Source organism: Hibiscus syriacus, unplaced genomic scaffold (assembly GCF_006381635.1).
Source record: "Hibiscus syriacus cultivar Baekdansim isolate YM2019G1 unplaced genomic scaffold, ASM638163v2 tig00112000_pilon, whole genome shotgun sequence".
In the NCBI taxonomy this organism is placed as follows: domain Eukaryota; kingdom Viridiplantae; phylum Streptophyta; class Magnoliopsida; order Malvales; family Malvaceae; genus Hibiscus; species Hibiscus syriacus.
In genome coordinates this window covers 724,132-732,854 of record NW_024063235.1, presented here as the reverse complement: position 1 = coordinate 732,854, position 8,723 = coordinate 724,132, and the positions used below count along the sequence as shown (strand labels likewise).

At 34.6% G+C, this 8,723-nt stretch overlaps 1 pseudogene; it reads right to left on the bottom strand.

The window, feature by feature from the left end:
* LOC120174085 lies at positions 1–8,510 on the bottom strand (annotated as a pseudogene).
* Between the last annotated feature and the right edge of the window lie 213 nt (positions 8,511–8,723).

The following is an 8,723-nucleotide window of genomic DNA, read 5'->3' as shown; positions in this document are numbered from 1 at the left end:
AAACAATTTCCTTCAAACATTGTATAGTACCTGCTTTCTTAATATACACAATGGTGGAGTTCAGTTTTCTCTAATTGCCATTGCCAAGCAACCCTACTTAACTCCATCAGCTTTACATTAACTAAACAAAGATCACAATACCTAGGTTTAATTTCCAGTTTTACAGGCTTTCAGTGCCTTTGATGATGATGATAATGTTACCCGAAGAGATTAAATGAAGTGTTTACCAATTATTTTGCTCATTGTCAAGCAAATATAAGCAAAGAAATGGCTTCCGAATTCCGATATGTGTGAGATCCTTAGATTGTTGATGAACCCAGTGATGAATATCCTGCAGCTCTCATCTCCTTGAAAGTTCCAGATAGCCAGTCTAACCCTTCGTAGAGGCCGTCACCTCGAAGCGCGCAAGTACCTTGTAGTGCCATTTTCGATTCTTTAGATCAAAAAGACCTAATCCCTCACTCACCTCCATCGGGGTCATTGCCCCTTTCTGGAAAGAACACAGGATCAAATAAATGAAACAGATACGAGTGGAAGAGCTTCAGTTTATGCACAATGAAGCAAAAACCAATGATAGTTTATTCATTCCGACCGGAAAGCTTGAAAAATGCTTATTGCATATTTCTCTATTCTTCAATCAAAATGAAATGAAAGAAAGAAACAATATTGCCTTATTCATCTCAGCTATCCAGTCCAAAAGAGTACTTAATGAGAAAACAAGAATTTATTTTTCAATACTAAAATATGTTGATATTGTTACTTCAAGTTCAAACAACAACCTAAATGCACATGTCTGCTCAATAGTTCATCATGTAGATGCCACATGCATTTTGCAATATACATAAAAAGAAAGGTTTAAAGCAACTACTGAAATCATACCATGTCCTGCTTGTTGGCGAACACCAAGATGACAATATTGCACATAAATGGGTCGTTGATGATGGCCTGGAATAAAAATTAAGAATGAAAAGAGGCAAAATTAAGCCCAAGTGTCTAACAAGTTTGTCCATGTTTTCTAAATTTACAACCTGAAATTCTTGTTTAGCTTTGCCAATCCTCTCTCGGTCCAGGGAATCAACAACATAGATCTGCACAGACAAATATATTTGAGAGAAGTATGAATGTGCTTGTCATTTCAATCAGTAGAGCATAACAAAAGCACGTAATAAAATATTCCAGTTTTGATTAAAGGTTGCAAAGTGTAGAAATCAGAGTAATTCTCTGTATTTTCTTATTTTTTTCAATGGGACATATTGCATCTTTATATACAAATTATATCTCTAAATTAGGAAACTAAGTAAGAAAATATACTAATCGTAGGAGATATGATCCCTTAAAATAAGGGATTGTAGAAAACTATTTACAGAATCCCTTAACTGAAGGGATGGTAACAACTCATATTTCTCTATAATTCCTACACTCCACCTCAAGCTAGAGAATATACATTGTATAATCCCAGCTTGACTAGGAATTTATTGAAAACAGGCTTTGGCAAAGCCTTAGTAAGAATGCCTGCAATTTGTCCTTCTGAAGGAATGTATGAAAGTGTGGCTGTCTTTTTGTTAACTTGATCAGCAATAAAATGCCTATCAATCTCAACATGCTTTGTCCGATCATGTTGAACTAGGTTCTTGGCAATCTGAATAACAGATTGATTATCACACAAAACTTCAAAGTGATCCTCTTGATTAGTGCCAAGTTCTTTTAGTAGTTTAAGTAGCCAAATTCCTTCACATATTTCCAATGTTAGTGCTCTAAATTCAGCTTCAGCACTACTTGAAACGACAGATTGTTTCTTACTTCTCCAAGTTGTAAGGTTACCCCAAACAAAAGTGCAGTAGCCACTAGTGGATCTCCTTTCAATGAGATATTCGGCCTATTTAGAGTCTGTAAAAATCTTAACAGTTTTGTTTTGTGTCTTCTTAAACATTAAGCAGTGTCTTGGAGTTTTTTTCAAGTACTTGAGAATTCTATTTGCTACTATCTTCATTAGGATTAGTCATGTGTTGACTTATCTTCTTTTAGAAATAGTTTCCCAACTAATCTTTGAAATTTCTCTCTGTCTACTAAGGACCCATCTTCTTTGTTGAATCTTAAGTTTGCCTCCATTGGTGTATCACCAGGCTTACAACCAAGAAAACCAGTTTCTTTGAGTAAATCAAGTACATACTTTCCTTGGTTGATCACAAGTCCTTCTTTTGACCTTGTCATCTCCATTCCTAGGAAATACCTTAGCTTTCCCAATCCTTGGTTTTGAATTCCTATTTAACAACTTTAAATTGCTAATCTCTTATTCATCATCTTCAGTAAAAATTATGTCATCCACGTACACAATTAGGATAGCTTTCTTATTTGTAGAAGTTACCTTGATGAAAAGAGTATGGTCGACAAGGGACTGCTTGTAGCCGTTTTTAAGAATAACCTTAGTGAACCCCTCGAACCAAGCTTTGGGTGATTGTTTTAACCCGTATAAAGAGTTGTTGAGCTTGCAAACCTTGTTGCATTTTTCCTTGAGGAAGGTATGTACTTTACAGACCCCTCGAACCACTAGTCTAGCTTTGTATCGTTGGATATTATTATTGGAGTTATACTTCACAACAAAGATCCATTTACAGCCAACAACCTTTTTTCTTTGAGGAAGGTATGTAACGGTCCAAGTAGCATTTTTCTCTAGCGCACAAATTTCCTCTTTAACAGCCCCTTTCCATTTTGAATCCTTTAGAACTTCAGTTATGCTTGTGGGAACCTGTTCTTTATCCAAGGTTGCTATAAATGCTTGGAAAGAAGGCATCAATGAATTATAACCAGCAAATTTTTCAATAGGATACTTGGTGCACTATCTAACCCCTTTTCTAATAGCAATAGGAAAATCATTTAGAGTAGGGGAAGTGGACTTACTTATTTCTTCTTCTATTTCGGCAGCTGAACCTAAATCCAATTCTCGACAAGAATCAGATTACAAAAAAGTCTCAAGAATATGTTTTATTTTCCTTGTATAGACAAGAAATTGTTTGATTTGCGTTGTTTTTGGAAGATTTTTAATAAGAGTAGGTGTATTTTCAGGAAGGGTGTTTAAATTAGATGTGGGTGAATTAATGATAGGTATTACAGATGAATCAATGGGAGTAGTTACAGGTGGCAAATCTGTAGGTAAAGGCAAAAATGGTGGCAATTCTGAAGATTGAGAATGAAGAGTATGAGGAGATACTTGATGCGGATGAAAATCCCTCCATGTCTCCCCTTGAATTTAAACCTGAGTGAAATAGGTATCCTGCTCATAAAATGTTATATTCATAGTGGTAAAAAATTGTTTAGACGGAGGATGATAGCATTTATAACCCTTCTTAAGTGAAGAATACCCAACAGTACACTTTAAAGACTTAGGATCTAACTTGGACTTATTAGGAGCAATGTTTTAAAGACTTAGGATCTAACTTGGACTTATTAAGAGCAATGTTTTGGATAAAAACAATACAGACAAAGATTTTAAGTGACGAAATGGAGGAGATAGGTTTAAAATGGGAAAAGTGTTGCAAAAATATAGATTAAGGTGATTGAAATTGTAAAATCTTAATAGCCATTCGGTTGATTAAATATGTGGCAGTTAATAAGGCTTTCCCCGCAAATATTTTAGAACATTGGTGGTAAATAGAAGAGAACGAGTAACTTCAAAGAGATGTCTATTTTTTCTTTCGGCAATGTCATTTTGTTTGGGGTTCCAACACAAGAACTAAATTGAATTATGCCCTTTTCCCTAAAACATCGACCAAAGACTTAGCAAAAAATTCACTGCCATTATCAGATTTAAAGAACTGGATTTTAGACCCAAATTGAGTGAGAACCATGTTATAAAATTGGACAAAAACACCAGCAGTTTCAGATTTGTCTTTTAGCAAATAAATCTAAGTTATCCTACTGTGATCATCAATGAAAGTGACAAACCACTTACAATTATCAGCATTCTTCACCCGAGAAGGTCCCAAATATCATTGTGGATCAAAGCAAAAGGGTGAGAAGGTTTGTATATAGAAGGAGAATAAGATGATTTAGTATGTTTGGCAAGAGAGCGCAAACTTTGCAAGGAAAAGAATTTGGCCTTTTATTAATAAATAGAGCAGGGAACAATTTTGCAAGATAGTGGAAACTAGGATGGCCTAAATGAAAATTTCATAACATAAATTGTCAACTTTTTCTAAAGCGGTGAAAGATTTAGAGATCTTGGTTGTAGTAGAGGAAGAGAGAATCTAGAGACCATTCTGCAAGTTATCCTTACCAATCATCTTCTTCGAGTTCAGTGCCTGCAAAGTACAATCAATATCAGTAAAAATTGCAGAGCAGTGCAAGTCAATGGAAAGTTTACTAACTGAAACGAGATTGCAAGCCATATTAGGTACAAAGAGAACATTTTTAAGTGCAATTTGTTCATTGAGAACAACAGTGCCATGTCCTTCTATTTTGCACAAGGAACCATCAACCGTTTTGACAGTTTTACCAAAGTTTGGGAAAAATTGCAAAACAAAGCCTTGTTACCAGTCATATGATCCGTAGCACCAGAATCGAGGATCCAATTAGGAGTCAACTGGGAGGAGAAAAAAGTTGTAGCATAAGGGTTACTTTCTGGTTATTTCATGACCATATTACCCTCACAAGGCCCTTGAAACTTTCCAAACAGTTTGTGAAGTTCAACAATTTATTCTTTGGCAGAAACTAGGCTTGATTTATTATCGCGAGAGTTCTTGGATTTCCAGTCCTGAGGTTTACCATGAAGCTTCCAACACTTCTCCTAGGAGTAACCGGGCTTTTTGCAATGGTCACATCAAGGTCTCTCTCGTTTGGAAGTGGGAGATGATTGATGTGCGAGTAAGGCAGATCCTTCAGAAGGGGAATATGGTTCGGTTCATCAGGCAGCATCACACACCTGCGGCTTTCTTCCTTCTTGACAATAGAGAAAGCCTCTCGAAGGGAGGGAAGAAGAGAAATAACCAAGACCCTGCCACGAACCTCGTTCAGGTCCTTGTTTAAGCCTTGGAGAAATTGAAAAAAGTCTTCGCTGAGTGACAATTTGCTGGTAAAGGGTAGCATCTCTTGGATCTGCCCAATCATGCAGTGCATACAAATCTAATTGTTGCCAAAAGGCGGTAAGGGTATTGTAGTAGAGAGTGATTGTACTCCAGATTTCAGCAATGTACATCTCTTCAATATGATATAATTCGGCAATGTTATCAATGCTATAGTAGGTTTCGCGGACTGCACTCCAGATTTCAGCGGTTGTGTTATACAGAAGAAAGTTTCTACTGATACTTGGGATCATGGAATTGAGGAGCCAAGTCATAACCTAACCATTGTCACGCATCCACTTAGCAAAAATAGTGTCAGTCACAACAGGCTTTTGGATTTCACCAGTAACGTAGCCCAATCTTTCTCCGCCCAAGAGAAAAATCTTAACCGATTGGGACCATTCAAGAAAGTTTTTGTCATTCAATCGATGGCAAGTGATAGTCAGACCAGATGAATCTGATTGAGCATCAGAACCAGAAAGATTTTTTGGATTTGAAGTGATCTCCGAAGTAGGAAAAGGAGATGTTGGAGAAGAAGTCGCGAACATGGTCTAGTTTGGAAATAAATCGTAACCTAATCTGATACCATGTAGAAATCAGAGTATTTCTCTGTATTTTCTTTTTTTTTCAATAAGACATATTGCATCTTTATATACAAATTATATTTGTAAATTAGGAAACTCTAAGGAAATATACTAACCCTAAGAGATATAGAGATATGATCCCTTAAAATAAGGGATTGTAGAAAACTATTTACAGAATCCCTTAACAGAAGGGATGGTAACAACTCATATATCTCTATAATTCCTACACAAAGTATTAACAAGCAGAAGAATTTATAAAATCCTCCTATATTTTACTTTAGCCTAATCTCTCAAATTTCAATAATATAAGTTCCCCTCTGAAATGACAAAAAACGAAAACATTATGAAATGAAACAAATTAAAGAAAAATCGGGGAAACATACAGCTATAAGATAAAGTGGAATATGTCTACTAACATATAGAAGGCTTTTTCAAATAAAGTAACCAACAAATGGGGCAGATTTGGGTCAAACTCAATCAAAGAAACATTACAAGTTTTTTTCCATTCTTTTGAGAGAGGACAAATAATTGCCAGGTCATACTAGAAGGAACTTTCAAATAAAGTAACCAACAACGACACAGATTAAGGTCAAAATCCATCAAAAGAAGCATTACAAGTTTTTTCCCCTTTTGAGAGAGAACTAATCATTACCAGTCCATCTGTGTTGTTAAAGTAGTGCCTCCAAAGTGGTCTTAGTTTCTCTTGTCCACCAACATCCCAAACTGTGAACATGACATTCTTGTATTGAACTTTCTCCACATTGAAACCTGGAAGAGACAACAAAACAGACTCAAGCGTCATATCAATTAGTGTATCCAAATTTCACAACATCCAATATTGAGCTAAAAGATATTTAGAAAAGTGAGACGGATCCTAAAGATTATAGAAGGAAAAGTAAACAATACCACAAAACTAATCAATGGTATATGCCTCCTGTAAATTCTGGAAAAGGGAAACAAAATTCCAAAGATCAACAAAGTAAAGTAAATTATGAAAACAAATGGTATACACGTGACTTCACACAACTCAACCACTTTGTTCAAACAATTTTGAAATATGAAGACTAGAAAAGCATGGACTTTCTGTACCAGACAATAGACATATGTTGCTATAAAAACTGATGAATGACACAGTTAAAGGGAAACTTCAAGAAAAATCGGCTAACGCATGTTACTACAAGTGGTCTAAATTAATCAGGAATACAATATTTCCTTAGACCATATAATATCTTTTGTAGTGATCTGGTATACCTTTTTAAAGATGCAAGAGCGTCTGCTTGAACAGTTTTATGAGTTTCTGTGGCATTAAAATTTAACTATTTTTAAGGTAATCACTTTTATTAATAAGGTTTTAGCCCATCCAGGAGCAGTGCTAATAGAGGACAAACAAAATAAAAAAAGGACTAAATTATAAAACAGAAAATGAAAACGAGTACTGCCAACTAGCCAAGAGCTCCTTTGTGGACAAACAAAACAAAAAACCAGCAAATTATGAGAGCATTGCTCATATACTTGACCAATCTAAAATCAAATTGTTATGAACCACGTTGCCTACCAATAGTGGGGACAGTTGATAAAACTTCTCCAATGTGTAGCTTGTACAATATAGTTGTTTTGCCAGCTGAATCAAGGCCTAGCATCACAATCTAAATCATCTCAACAAAAATTACACATAAGAATGGAGAAGTAAAGTGAAATAAATAAATAAAAATAAACAGCACTTGTATCTAATAATAACCTGCATATGTGGTATAAAAAGAAACGAGAAATATGGTACAAAATAAGTCAGAAAGGTGAAAACAATATGCTACTTAAACAACAAACCAGTGGCTTGGGCACTAGATTCATAAGTACAAGCAAAAAGGTCTACCAATTTTAAATTTTCCGCTTATACTTTATCTATTATACATGCCATTAGTAATAGAACATGTGTCTAAGGTGTGCATGTTGGAATATGTATTTTGAGTCTTGCCTAAGGAGAAGAAAACTAATGGTGAGTTAATATAGCTATTACCTATGGCGAGTTAAGCTGCTTAAACTTATCAGCTACTTACAAGCCAAGAGATTTTTATTTCTACAAACAACATGATATATGCAGATAGGTGCAGAATTCAACTGAATTTATGACATAATTTTGTTATTCCCATGTCATGAAAGCAACCAAAAAAAAATTGAGTTTTTGACACGTCTGGCAGCAGGTCTTACATGATACACATACATTCAAGAAAACATCAAAAAGTTACAAATTTTACATGCAACAAAAAAATTCCCATTATAATCAGGTATGATCCCAGTTTTTAGCACAATTTAATGAAAAAACAACGAAAATATTGAGCTGAATTTTCTGAACATCAGCAACTTCATTTCACTAACTAGTTAAAGAAATTATCACAAAGTATCAAGCAGTAGATGGGCTCTTGAGCAAAATTAAATCGTTTTCATGGCTTTCAAACAAGAACCAAGAGTAAGAATTTTCATCAATTCTACATTAAGTCATTAACTATAACCCGAAAAATTCAGTTTTTTTATTAAAAAAACGAACAATGGAGAAAAATTCAGTTTAAAAAAGGAGATAGAAATAGTCAATTATTAAGCACGAAAAATGGAAATAAATATGGAGAGAAAGAAGTACCCTCATCTCTGTGTTACCAAAAAAAGTATCGAAGAGCTTGCGAAAAGCTTGACCCATGCCTTGTTAATTTTCGATTCTTTCTCTCTCGCTCTCTAAAAAAAATTACATGTGATTTTGATTTTCCCCCTTTCTTCTTAGGGTTTTCCACTTGATCTCTCTCCAATGAAAAACTCAGAAATTTGGATTAATCAGAGAGAAGAATTTCTAGAAGAAGAAAATAAGTATTTTTCCCTTGCGATGATCAGTTTTGAGAGATGAATGGAAGGCATTATTATATTAAAAAAACCTATAAATTATTTTTTTAACAGTAGTTCCTTAACAAATAAAAATAACCACGAATTGTTTACGTAAAATTATTTCGCGTCCCGACCTCATATTTTATAGGTCAAGAGATTTATCAATTTTTTAAGATAAAATTTTTTAATATTAAATAAAGATTATAATAAATAT